This window comes from Archocentrus centrarchus, unplaced genomic scaffold (genome assembly GCF_007364275.1).
Source record: "Archocentrus centrarchus isolate MPI-CPG fArcCen1 unplaced genomic scaffold, fArcCen1 scaffold_107_ctg1, whole genome shotgun sequence".
Classification (NCBI taxonomy): domain Eukaryota; kingdom Metazoa; phylum Chordata; class Actinopteri; order Cichliformes; family Cichlidae; genus Archocentrus; species Archocentrus centrarchus.
In genome coordinates, this window is record NW_022060153.1 from 97,950 (window position 1) to 110,986 (window position 13,037).

General features: G+C 40.1%; 1 protein-coding gene and 1 pseudogene across 1 annotated transcript in view; one reads left to right on the plus strand and one right to left on the minus strand.

Annotated features, from left to right (window-relative positions):
- Positions 1-13,037, minus strand: part of LOC115775352 (GTPase IMAP family member 8-like) — a 102,731-nt gene that overhangs the window by 44,360 nt on the left and 45,334 nt on the right. The gene's annotated exons all lie outside the window — the stretch shown is intronic.
- On the plus strand, positions 4,527-8,299 carry LOC115775348 (GTPase IMAP family member 9-like; annotated as a pseudogene).

Sequence of the window (13,037 nt, forward strand, 5' to 3'; positions counted from 1 at the left end):
CTTCCATGTAAGTTTTAAGTAATAAAGAGATCTGCTGCCACCGGACCTGGGAGCAATTCATGCCTTCATCACAGTCGTCTGGACTATTGCAACTCGCTTTATGTGGGATGTGAACAGCGTCTTTCCAATCGCCTACAACTAGTTCAAAATGCAGCAGCACGGCTGTTGACAGGCACTAAACGGCGTGATCACATTTCGCCCATTTTAGCCTCTCTACACTGGCTTTCCTATTTCTTTTCAAATCCAGTTTAAAATACCATTTCTGGTTTTTAAGAGTCTAAAAGGATTAGCACCTGTTTATTAACTGAATTGTTGAGGCCCTACATCCTGGTAAGAGAACTGAGGTCCTCCAATCAAAATCTATTGACCAGATACAAATCTAATTTGAAGAGTAGAGGGGATAGAGCCTTTGCTGTGGTTGCCCCTAAACTCTGGAATGACCCCACATAAGAGAAGTTCATCCCCCTACTACTTTTAAAAAACTTCTTAAAACGTATTTATTTGCATGTGCATTTCAGACTGCTAGATAGATCTTCTCGGCATTACTATTGGCACTACTATTATGGTCCTTCATTGTTTATTGCATTGTTTATGGTTTTATTGTGTTTGTATTTTATTTTAGATTCTTTTGTTTTATATTATTTTATTTGCTGTTTTATTTGTTTTATGCCCTGTGAAGCACTTTGGTAAACAGCTGTTGTTTTAATGTGCTATACAAATAAATTGATTCATTGATTGATTGATTATTTCTACCATTCGTGGATAAAAATGAGATTTACAGAAAAACTGCTTTAATGTTTCCAGTTTAACCATTTTAATCTGATCTTTGATCAGCTCTCTGTTTCATATTTAGCTGAAAACATTCAGAGCAGCTTTCCAGTAACAAATGTAAAGTTTTACCAGTAAAGGCAAACATGTTAGAATAAATGTCTCAGCTTTATACGTTTTAAATATTTCAGTACATTTTAATTAAAGAATGCAGATCATATTGGGAAAATGAAACCATTATGAACAGATTCAGACTGGATGAGCTGGAAAGTAACTGGAGCCTGAACTGAATCCGTGATCCTGATCTGTTTGGAGTTGGAGTTTGGAGCTCTTTCTGAAACTGAAAACCCGAGTTTCCTAATTTTAAGGTTAACAAACCCAGAGTTGTAGCAAAACCTGCTTCCTGGTATAGGCCCCAGAACTGTGAATTTTTCTATCTGGTTGTAACGGTGCTTCAGCGGCGATCGCCCAACAGTAAAGGGTTATAATCCAGCGGGTAAGTAAAATATTCAGACCTCTTTAAATGTTTCACTCTTTGCTGCATTGCAGCCATTTGCTAAAATTAAAAAAGTTCATTTGATTTCTCATTAAATCATGAAAAGAAAAAAAAAGAAATGAAGAAATTTTTGCAAATTTATTAAAAATCTGCTAAAAGTGATTCATTTCATCATAAAGTGCCAGGCTGCTCTCACATGAGTGATGAAGACTCAACATATATGGATTTTGTAAAATTATTTAAGAGTATTCAGTAGCTGCATTCAGATTATCAGATTGATTCAAAGCTGAAAGCAATTCAGACACATTTAGAATCCACTGTGGTGGTGTGCAACCACTAAACTGATGCTAAACATGAGATTTCCTCCTCCTTACCTTTCTGGTGCATAGAAAACTAGTTCTCCCTGTCTTTGCCCCCCAGCTTCATAAAGCGTCCCTCAGGTGACCGTAAAACTCTTTCTGTTTAGTTTGCAGACACCGCCTCCAGCCTGCTGTCACAGATGGATGCTCTCGAGGCTCTCCTCTGTTTGTCTCTAATTGCAGCATCTGTAGGTGAGTGAAACAGAATATGTTCATATTTTTATTCCTCTATAACTAAAAAATGATGAGGGGGAGAAAAAGGGTAAATAATGTCTAATAAGAATAATGTAATCTCTGGAGCCTGAAAAAAGTGTCTGGACTTCTTAAAGTTTCACCGCTAGTAAACAATGTGATGCTCCCCAGGTTAAAGACATGTGACACACTGAAACTTCTACACAAAAACCTGCCTAATTAAATTTATCATCCTAATATTTTACATTATCCTAATATTTTACATTATCAAATGGTGAGTCTGTGTAATCATATCTCAGAAGGTATACAGGCAGAGAGTAGAGAGTGAGATATAACATGATATGATGTGTGTATAAATGAATATAAGGCCTCATGAATAAACTGCTATTGTGTCCACTGGTACTAATAATAAATGATACTTTAAAGGAATACTATACCTACTACTACCATAAACAGTAAACAACTTCCCTAACAATAACTTTAGAATTAAACACTAATATACAGCTGTTGTGAAAATTAAGCACACCCCAATATTTAATAGCAATTAATAGAGTAAGTAGCAGCCAGCTACTGCTTCTTCCAGAACGCCTCTGCTGCTGTTCATCCACTCAGCCGCCTGCAGGGCCTTGCTCCCATCTTTCAGCTCTGTCCTCTCGTCTTGCCCCGTGGCCGGGACGACCCCCTGAACTGTGCCCCCTCCCGTATGGCTTCCTGGCATTCCTCCTGAACTGTTTTGGCTCCTGTTTTGCCTTGTTCTGTTTATTTTGCTTTGGACTGTTTTTTCCAGCCTTGTTCTGCTTGCCTTTTGTTTTCATTCTTGGTTGTTTTTGGGACTGTGTCTTCTTTTTCTATTTTTTTCGGCCCTGCTTACTGGCCCCCTCCACAGGCCCTGCCTGTTTTTTGACTGTGCTGCTCCTTGCTGTTTTGTTTTTGTTTCGTGCCCTCCATCCTGGTCTTCCTGCCGCCCTCCCTGGTCTGGACTTTGTTTGGGTTGGGCCGTCTGGAGCCGACCCTTCGAAGGGTGGGTACTTTCATGATCCTGGCCAGTAGCCCTGCGTTTTGAGTTCTTTTAGTGATGGTCTGTTTTGTTGTATCTTCTGGTTGTTAGTTTTTTCTTACAGTCTAATTTTTCAGTTGTTGTATTTTTGTATTGTTTTTTGTTTTTTTGTTAATTATAGGTTATTCTTATTTTTCCTGGGTTCCCATCTTCCTGTGTCTTTATGCTCCTGTATCTGTCTCCCCGTGTTCTTGTCTCCTGTGTTTGTCTTCATTGTTTGTGTCTCAGGTGTCTCAGGTGTCTGTGTCTGCCGTGTTCAGTTGTTCCCTGTCTGGTGTCAGCTTAGGTGTTGTTGGGTTCTCTTTAGTCATGTTTAGATTCCCTCTGTGTGTCAGTCTGCTTATGTGTCAAGTCTGCATGTACCATGTTGGATTACTTCTGTGTTATTTTGACAGTTCTTTGTCCTGTGTGCTTGTGTTTTGTGTTACCCTCCTGAGTCTCGTTAGTGTTATTCTCTTCACCTGTTACCAGAGCTGTTTCTTCTTACCCCTCATCTCCTCTGTGTATTTATTGTCTGAGTTTTGTCCTGGTCACATGTCAGAGTCTTGTTGTCTTTGTGGCTGTATTTTTGTTCCTGTGTTTCTCCCTGTGTTTGTCTTCCTTAGGTTCCTTCCAGTTCAGGTTTCCTTTAGTTTTATTCTTTTCTTTTGGTTTATGTAATTGTTAGTTTAGCCACAATAAAGGCTTGTTTTGTTTAATACCTCCACCTGCTCCTGTATCCTGTATTTGGGTCCTCAATACCTCCACAAGCCACACGGCCAGCTTCCACACACTGTAACACAACCGCCATCTTGTCATTTCTCTACTCCTACAAGATCTTCACCTGCATCACCTATCTGTCTGTTCATACAGCTTTGTTTATTGTGTTTAGTATGAGAGGGAGTTACTGGCATGACGTTTCAGTTGTGGTTTTCATTAGTTTAGTTTTTCAGATGTAGTTTAGGGGAGAACCTTAAACAGTACTCATACAATCAAACTGTGTAGTCCACTCTTCAAATATAGTCCATGTTAAATTTTTCAAATTTCTAGAAATATTTAACCTGTGTGTGTCCTTAGCTGGAAATCATTTTGCACATTCACACACACAGTGCTTTAATACGTCGACAGGTGTGTGTTTTCCCATAAATAAAAGCTCTTCACACAAACCAAGTCAGAACATGAACACCTGTCTGACGTTAAACCATCATCAATGCAAACAGGACACAGCTTCACGGATCACTGAAACCTTGTTGAACCAGTTTAAACTGATAAAACAAAGGGGTCTTCACATTTCAAGCTTTCTGTTTCTCTTTGCATGAATTGGTGACTGTCATGTAAGTTTTGCAGTAATTACTGGGCTGATTGTAGAGAAGCAGCAAACAGAGCGATGGACAGACAGGACAGTCTGTGAGAGAGAGAAAGATTTAGGAGAGTTTGGCTTCATGTCTGCATGTCTTCTGCTCAAACTGACATGTCCTTGGCCGGTGGCCCAGTGTTTTGAGTTCTCTTGGTGAAGTTCTGTTTTTTATTATATTCATTAATTTGATTAATTCTATCAAAAAGTTTAGCAGGCTGAAAACATGCTCCACTGATAGAGGTTTTGACATTTTCTTTCCTGCCTCCCCCACCAAGTCAACTCAGTGCACGTAAATACAAAGCACTCATTTGATTGACGTTCAAAGGGAGGAGACTAAAAGCAGAGTATTAACACAGAGCTGAAATGAAAATTAAACCATTCAGCAGCAAGACACCAGCAGCAATACTTCACCCATCGACTCCCTGAAACAAACATGTCTGCCAAATATACTAAGTTCAGTAAGTGCATTTGCAATTTTCATACTTCTTTAGTTTTTTTTTCTCTCTATAATGTTATTTTTGTTTAGAGAGTAATAACATTCAAGAGCCACCCAAACTTTAACCTTACACTTGAATGAAAGGTGCTGCATAAATAATTTTTTCTGTATTATGAAGAAATCTGATTACAGACAAACTGGGATAGCTGATGTATATGGAGTAAGATAACTGTCAAAAAGATGTGTGCATAATTCTAACATTCTGTGCAGATTAGGATTGTTTTTATGTGAGTATGAATCTAAAAGCTGACAGTTCAAAGTCTTATGAATACAACTCTAGTTTCTTTGACTATGAACTCCTCCCTTCTGTGTGGACATGAATTCAAGTTTGTGGGTACGTGTACAAAAGTGTTGAAATGACGTCACAGGGTGGAGTATTCGATCCGCCATTATACCAAACACAGCATGCTCCAAATTCAAAGATGGCTGACGACTGGGTGGAGCTCCCAGCTCAGGTGACCAATGTATCCAGTATTTAGATGTTAGATTCAACTCATTGTCATTGTGCACACAAGGCACACAATGAAATGATTGTTCCAGATAACTCAGCCAGAGACCGGCGCTACCGTTAGGCAATGTGGTTTAAGTGTCTTGCCCAAGGACACAGCGCAGGGACTGGGGCTGGAACCAGCAACCTTCCGGCTGCAAGGCAAGCGCCTACCCACTGCAACGCTGGCATATACATTTATTAAGAAAAAATTGATTTTGTTCTTAATAAGTTAGAATTATGCACACATCTTTTTAACAGTCATCTTACTGCATAGATGTATATTTCACATTGACTCCAAGAACATGACTGAAGTGTTCTTGGTGGTGGTTGTGGGTGGTACCTCTATTAACTGTCAGTGCTCACTGAGGCATTACATGTTGACAGATATAACTTCGAACTTCTTATCTGATCTCTGTGTTTAGTAAATGTCCCTGAAATGTGACTAAAACAAAGTGCACCTTTGGTGGGCGTCAACAAGCTTAATTAACAGATATAATTCTTGCTGGATATTTTCAATTCAGTTTCATTCCAGGTTTATTTGTATATTGCAAATCACACAAAAAAAGAGTCGCATCAAGGTTTTGACTGCGCTTCCTGGCAGAATTGACATCTAACAAGATATTACTCTATATGTGCATTACATACATATTTGATCCTATATGTATACTTTTGACCCAGTGTGGATTAGAAAAAAATCCCAAATAAATTAAAACTTGTGCTACAATTTATTAGTTTTTAAAGTTGTTAAAGATGTAAACTGTATAATCATTCCACCCTGGAAAAAGAACAGTTCAAAGAAATCATTAAAAGCCTAAAATTACCAAGACATTGATGCCCATGATGAGAAGATGGAAACTTCTTACCAGTATGTGACAGAATGTCCACACTCAGTCCCCACACACTTCACAGGCACAATATGCAGTGTTCACTTAAGGATTTATTGTCCTTTTTTTTTACACTTTGCTTCTTGCCATGGCGCTGGATTTTCCACCCACTCGTACTCCATGTCCTCTCTGTTCTCCAGCACACTCATCCTCAGCCCAGTCACCTGATCCACCAACCTCACCCTATCACTGCACCCTGACCCCCCCCCCCCCCTCTGTGCCCCAACATTTTCTCTTTTGGACTGTGAAATTCTGTTTACAATCTCTCTGTGATTCTAAGTTTGTTATGGGGTTTTGCAGTCTTGAGTCCTGTGTTTCTGCTGTGTTTAGTCATTTCCTGTTTTATTTTGGCAGTCTCTTGTGTTTTGTTTGGTTTTACTTCTTTGCCTCGTTCTTTCTAATTTAGTTGTTGGAGTGTCTCCACCTCCCTAACAATCCCTTTGTGTACGTACTGTCTTAGTCCCCCATCCTTTGTCATTCGTCTATCCCGGTATCTCCCAGTGCCTAGTTACCCTAGCTTTCAGTAATTCTCTGTGTAGTTGTTTAAATTCATTTGTTCTCATTTGTGTTTTGTTTATATTTAATGGAGCTTTTAGCCTGCAATAAATGAGCTCACCTTAACTTTACACACTCAGCCTCCACTTCCTGCATGCGTCCTTCACGTTCCACATGCACTGTTGGATCTTTTTCTTACAACATAAAGCACCTTGAGTCAAATATTATTGTGATTTCTTACTATATAAATAAACTTGAACTGAACTCAAATGGCTGCTGGATCACAGATCCAGGAAGAATGTAGATTATGCCTGATTGGTCACAGGCTTCAAACTCCACCCCTTTCATTTGTGCTCATAGATTCATGAGAACCCTGGGTTGACTTATTGAGTTGATGACCACATTTATGTGACTGCATAACCTGTTTGATGAGGGTAAGTGAAGCCAGATCCCAGCTGTCATAGAGGCAGGGTACACCTGTACAGGTCACCAGCCTGTCTCAGGGCTAACACAGAGAGACCGACAACCATTCACACCTAAGAGCAATTTAGAATCACCCCAGTAACTGCATGTCTTTGGACTGTGGGAATTCAATTCAATTTTTATTTATATAGCACCAAATCACAACAGTCACCTCAAGGCGCTTTTATTGTATGTAAAGACCCTACAATAATACAGAGAAAACCCAACAGTCAAAACTGCTGTTTTTTCACTGTAACATAAAAAAATAACATGCTGGTGGTTTAAGAGTTGTATGTACTAAAATAATGTGGTAATAGTAATCCCACAAAATCAGTTAACCTAACCAGCCACCTGTAACATCAATAATATCTTTTTCCAACAGATGAAGAAGAACCAGATCTCAGGATTGCTGTTATTGGGAAAACTGGAACTGGGAAAAGTGCAGTAGGAAACACCATCTTAGGGGAAAGATTTTTTATGGCTAGGCTGTCTTCTTCCTCAGTGACATCAGAATGTCAGAAGCAAACAGGTCAGTTTGAAGGTCAGATCCTGGCTGTAGTTGATACTCCAGGTCTGTATGACACCAGAGAAAAATCAAGAGGAGGTGACAAGAGAGATGGCCAAGTGCATCTGCTTTATTGCTCCTGGTCCTCATGTGTTTCTGGTTGTGTTGCAGCCAACCAGATTCACCAAAGAAGAGCAAGAAACTGTGAAAATCATTCAGGAGATCTTTGGAGAAGTTTCAGCAGATTACACTATAGCCCTGTTCACTCATGGAGATCAGCTGGAAGAAGAAGGAATCACCATGGAAGAACTAATCAATGGAAATCCAGATCTCAGTGACTTCATCGGTCAGTGTCATGGAGGATACCATGTGTTTAACAACAAGGCCAATGATCCATCACAGGTCAGAGAGCTGCTGATGAAGATCAGCTCCATGGTTCAGGAAAATGGAGGAAGTTGCTACACCAATGAGATGTTCCAGGAGGCTGAGAGAGCCATAAGAGAAAGGTTCGAGCAGCTGATCGCAGTAAATCCGCAGATGCAGCGTCAAGAAGCAAGAAGACAAGCAGAGAGAAACAACTGGTTTATTCAGGGAATTCTAGCCACTGTGGGACCTGCTGTTGGAGCTGCTGGAGCTGCTGTTGGAGCAGCTATTGGATCTGTGGCTGGTCCAGTGGGTGCTGCAGCAGGAGCTGCTGTTGGTCTTGCTGCGGGAGCTGCAGCTGTGGTAGTGAAAAAGAAAGTGTGCAATATACAGTGAGTGAGTTAATTAATAATCAGCTGGAGCTCACTAAAGTCACGTCAACATGATAAATGAAGATGTGTGTGGCTTTTATTTAACCATCATTCTTTTTGCTTTTCTTTCATTGAATACATAATTATTGCTCTTTCTTTTCATTTTAGCAGCTGGATTTCACACATCTGTACTGACTATTAACCATGTGATTTAAAACTGTGTGTATTGATATATTACAATCATTGAGCTTATTATTATCTTCAAGATATGAGAGGAAACTGTAGCCCTGCATCTACTCTGGGCTCTGTGTTCATAGGAGGTCCTTTCAGAGGAGCCCAGATTCTGGTCTGGAGGGAGCTGGTTGTAGTAGCTGCAGGAGGATGGCTGCATTTGATATTCTGATTTTTAATTTTTTTTTTTGCCTTTTCCATATTGAATATAAGTTTTGATGGAACGTGTCTGGACTCACTTTAATCAGTCAGAGGAGAAACTGGAATGAAGCTTTTTTAGAGCAGAACATTCACTGAGATGTTTGTTGATCAGACTGTGACATTAAAGAGATGTTTGCTTCATGTTTGCTCTGGATTTAATCTTTGCTCTGATATGATAATAAATATAAACATAACTAAATGAGAGTCTGACCTTCATTCTTCAGCATCTTCCTGTTTGTCTTATTTGTTCTGCTGATTGTGTGAATGTGGTTCATGTTGCTGTGTGAGCACTGAAGCTCAGTCTGCCTCCACCTGATGTCCTGTGTTGATTGCAGGTTCAGGTTCAGACCTGAGGGTGGTGCTGGTGGGCCAGGAGAAAGTGGGGAAGAGTTCAGCAGGAAACACCATCCTGGGAAAGAAGGTTTTTGACTCTAAGATCAGCTCCAGTCCTCTGACTCTGAGCAGTAAGAAGATAGAAGCTGATGTTCTGGGTCGCAGAGTCTCTGTGGTCGACACCCCCGGACTCTTCAGCACCCGACTGACTGCAGAAGAGGTAAAAGCAGAGCTGGAAAATGCAGACGAGCTGAGCTGTCCAGGTCCTCACGTCTTCCTGCTCATCCTTCAGCTTGGAAGATTCACAGAACAAGAACAAGAAGGGCTGAAAACTCTGCAGGAGATGTTTAATGCTGAAATCTCCAAACACACAATGGTCCTGTTCACCTATGGAGACCAACTGGAAAACACCGACATGGAGCAGTTCATCAGAGAGGACGAGAACCTGCAGGAGCTGCTGAGGAACTGCAGCGGTGTGTACCATGTGTTCAACAACAGAAAGATAGAAGACAGGAGTCAGGTCCAGGAGCTGCTGGACAAAATAGACTCCGTCTGTAAGGGAGGACACTACAAGAGGACGTCACAGGCAGCGTGGTACAGCTCTCTCAAGAGTTCCTGGTTCTTTAGAAAAATCAGACAGATTGGGAGTCAGATATTCGTCATCATCAACTCCATAATGGCAAGAAAGTGTGGTTTGTGTGTGTGTGTGTCTGTGTGTGTCTGTGTGTATGTGTTTTTGCACATTTTATAAAATGTCTTTTGTAACCAGAGTTTAATCACAGACATCTTCAAATATCACAGACATATAACTGTATAGAACTGAAACTGAAAATATCTCTGCAGACCTCTGATGTCTTTAACACAGGTAATGTCATGAATCCTGATGACTTATTGTAAGTTTATGGACTCATACTTCCTGCTGTGTGTGTGTAAAACAGGAAGTATAAACACCAGAATAGATGGATAAATAATAAATAAATAACTACAAGTTTATGGTGACTGAAGCTGACTGTTATTTATTACTGTGAGCAGCCTTAGAAACAGAAAATAAACAAAAGTATAGAGTGAAGCAACAATCTCCTCTGCAACTGTTAGTATGCAGTGACTGTAGAAAACATGGACAACCTAACTCTCAAAAACGTGTCCGTATTAGTGCATGGGTCAAAGGTCAACCTAAAACAAAAAAGTTCCCCTCCAATAAGTTTTTGAATGCACACACAGCAGATAAGACCCTGAATGCAAAAAAAATAATAAATTAAAATAAATAAATTTAATATCAGCCCATCTTTGTCACCAAAAACAATGGTTATCTGACAAAGTACCAACTCCTGTGCATCCTGTGAATAAAAGACAAATGAACAAGTACTTTGAAAAAATTTAACATTGATAAAAGTACACTGCACGAAAAGAAGCATATTCGTCCCCGTATACTGACGCGGGCGCCGCTAGTAAACAGCAGCATACGGGGATGCGCGTTTTCGTTCGCCTGAGACAGATATGGTCGTTTACGTTCCACCAGAAGCAGCGGGGGGTAAAGGTACGGGGGGAGCCGGCAGGCGTTGACTACTTTACATATGAATAGGAGCACTGCAAGCCGAAGCAGCGGCAACAGACCCACGTGGCTTCTCTGTCATTGGATGAAAAAAATGCCATCACAATTCAGCACTCACATGTGATTGGTTGGTGGATCTGTCCCTTATTGGCCTTTATAAAGACAGGCCTGGGTAAGCCCCTCCCTAATAAATAATAACCCAGTAATAAAAATTATCTTTAATTATTATTTCTGTGATATACCTTGTATGTTATGTTGTATTCATGCCATGCTAATAACCTCAACTAAAAGGAATTCAATTAAGAGAAACAAATTGTGAGGCACAAGTTTGAATCTTTTTTTTTTATTTACAAAGCAATATGCACATACACACATCATATTATCTATATATATATATATAAAGAAAACAAAAACATTATGACATATAATGCTTTGCTACTTCTGGGCCATGTGGTGGTGGCTTTCTCTCAGAGCACGGTCCAGCATACAAACACTTATGGTGCACAGTGTTATATTTAGGGTGAGCTTCTAGTCTGTCTTGCAGTTTGGCTCAGAGGTCACTGAGCTCCTGGCTGGGGAAGCTTGGGGGTCTTAATCCAGCCCGACACGCCCTCTGAGACGCCATCCTCCTCATCCAACATGAGGTCAGTGGTGACACCGTCCCAGAAGGTAACCTCCTTCACTGCCAGGACACTCGTCCTCGCCTCCAGCAGCTGTTGACACTGAGCACACATTAAGTCATTATGAAACTATATGAAATATTGTGAAAAATCAGGAAACTACACTGAAAGTTTGAGTCTCTTGACTTTGAATGCACACATAGCAGATAAGACCCTGAATGCAAAAAAAAAAAAAGGAAAAAAATTTTAATATCAGCCCATCTTTGTCATCAGAAACAATGGTTATGTGACAAAGTACCAACTCCTGCATCCTGTGAATAAAAGACAAATGAACAAGTACTTTGAAAAAATGTAACACTGATAAAAGTACTTCAGTGATTTTGGTCCTTAACCCTTGAGGCACCTTTAAACTGATTATACACTTTTTATCTTTTAGGTCCCAAAATGTTACAGCTGCTGAAACTATAAACATTCAATGTTAATTATTTTCACCTTCACTGCATCACCTTTTTTTTGACATTTTGGGTTGTTCAAAAGAAGCCAGATTTTATATAAAGTTAAAAAAACAATAAGTAATATTTTCCAAAAATAAAACTGCATTTACAAGCTAACTACACAAATACAGCAGACCAACAAAACAATCCAGTACGTCTTACCTGCTTCCTTCTTGCACGACACCGGGCAGGATTTTTAATGGCTGCCGCCTTTTCCTGAACGTGAGGCTGACTGTAGCGGAAGCTGCGGCGGACCGTCTGTAGGTTTAACAAGAAGCTGGACAACATTTTTGTACATTGTAAATAAAGAGCATAAACACAGTGTATACATAAACAATATTCAGGAAAACACCCACACAACAGCAAAAGATACTTGCACACAATTATATCACTGTCCACGCATTAGGAACACTCACACTCTCGTTGTGAGGCGAACAGTCTGTGGAAAATAACATGAAAATAAATAAGAGTAAAAACATTTTAAGTTCTTCTCTCCTCCACACATTGAATACTGCTGCTTTGTTTCTGATTGTTACCTCTGCAGAGGATCATACTGGCTTTTATTGGATTCAGAGTTGAAGGGGGCAAATATGTGGTGTCTATACTGCCATGTAACTATCTATATACGTATGTATGGTTTCATCCTTAAGGCCTGTATTGATTTCATGCAAAAATGGTAACTTGAATTTAACATAAAGGTTTGACATCAGCACAAAGGGCCCCTTGTCGGCTCTCTTGCTTTCCATATAAGGAACTGACCATATGTCCAGCTATAGGTTATAGGCTGAAGATGTTTTTTTATAGCCATATATGGTAAGTTAGGAATGTGGGGGTTTTGCCAACACTATGTAACCTTTGTGATCTCTTTTCTGAACTGAGTTAGGAAGATTGGGCCTCCTCTCCCTGGTAGCTAAGGAAAAAGCATCTGTTTTGACATTGTCTGTTTTTTTGCAATAAATTTTTGTATATGCATTGAGACTTTGTCAGCGAGCATTTTTTCTTCAAGAACACATCCATCAAAGACACAAGTTCTGGAGTTCACGAACTGAGAGAAATTGTGATACTGCAGTGGTGCCTGAAGACTAAGCGTTTCAGCTCTGTGTCCAAACGCCGGCGAGGGGGTGAGTGATTACCTCCTTATTTGAGTGCGGCTGTTTTCCCGTTTGAGCTGTATCACACTGCAAAGACCCCGTGTGTGGGGTTTATGGTGTTTGTGTTTCTTGGGGTAATCTCAGTCATGTGTTTTTTCTTACTATACCGTGAAAAATAAAGCTTGATTAAGTAGTGGATCTAGAAGTGGTAAGCGTATAGCCTGGCCAGGAGAGAGTTTAC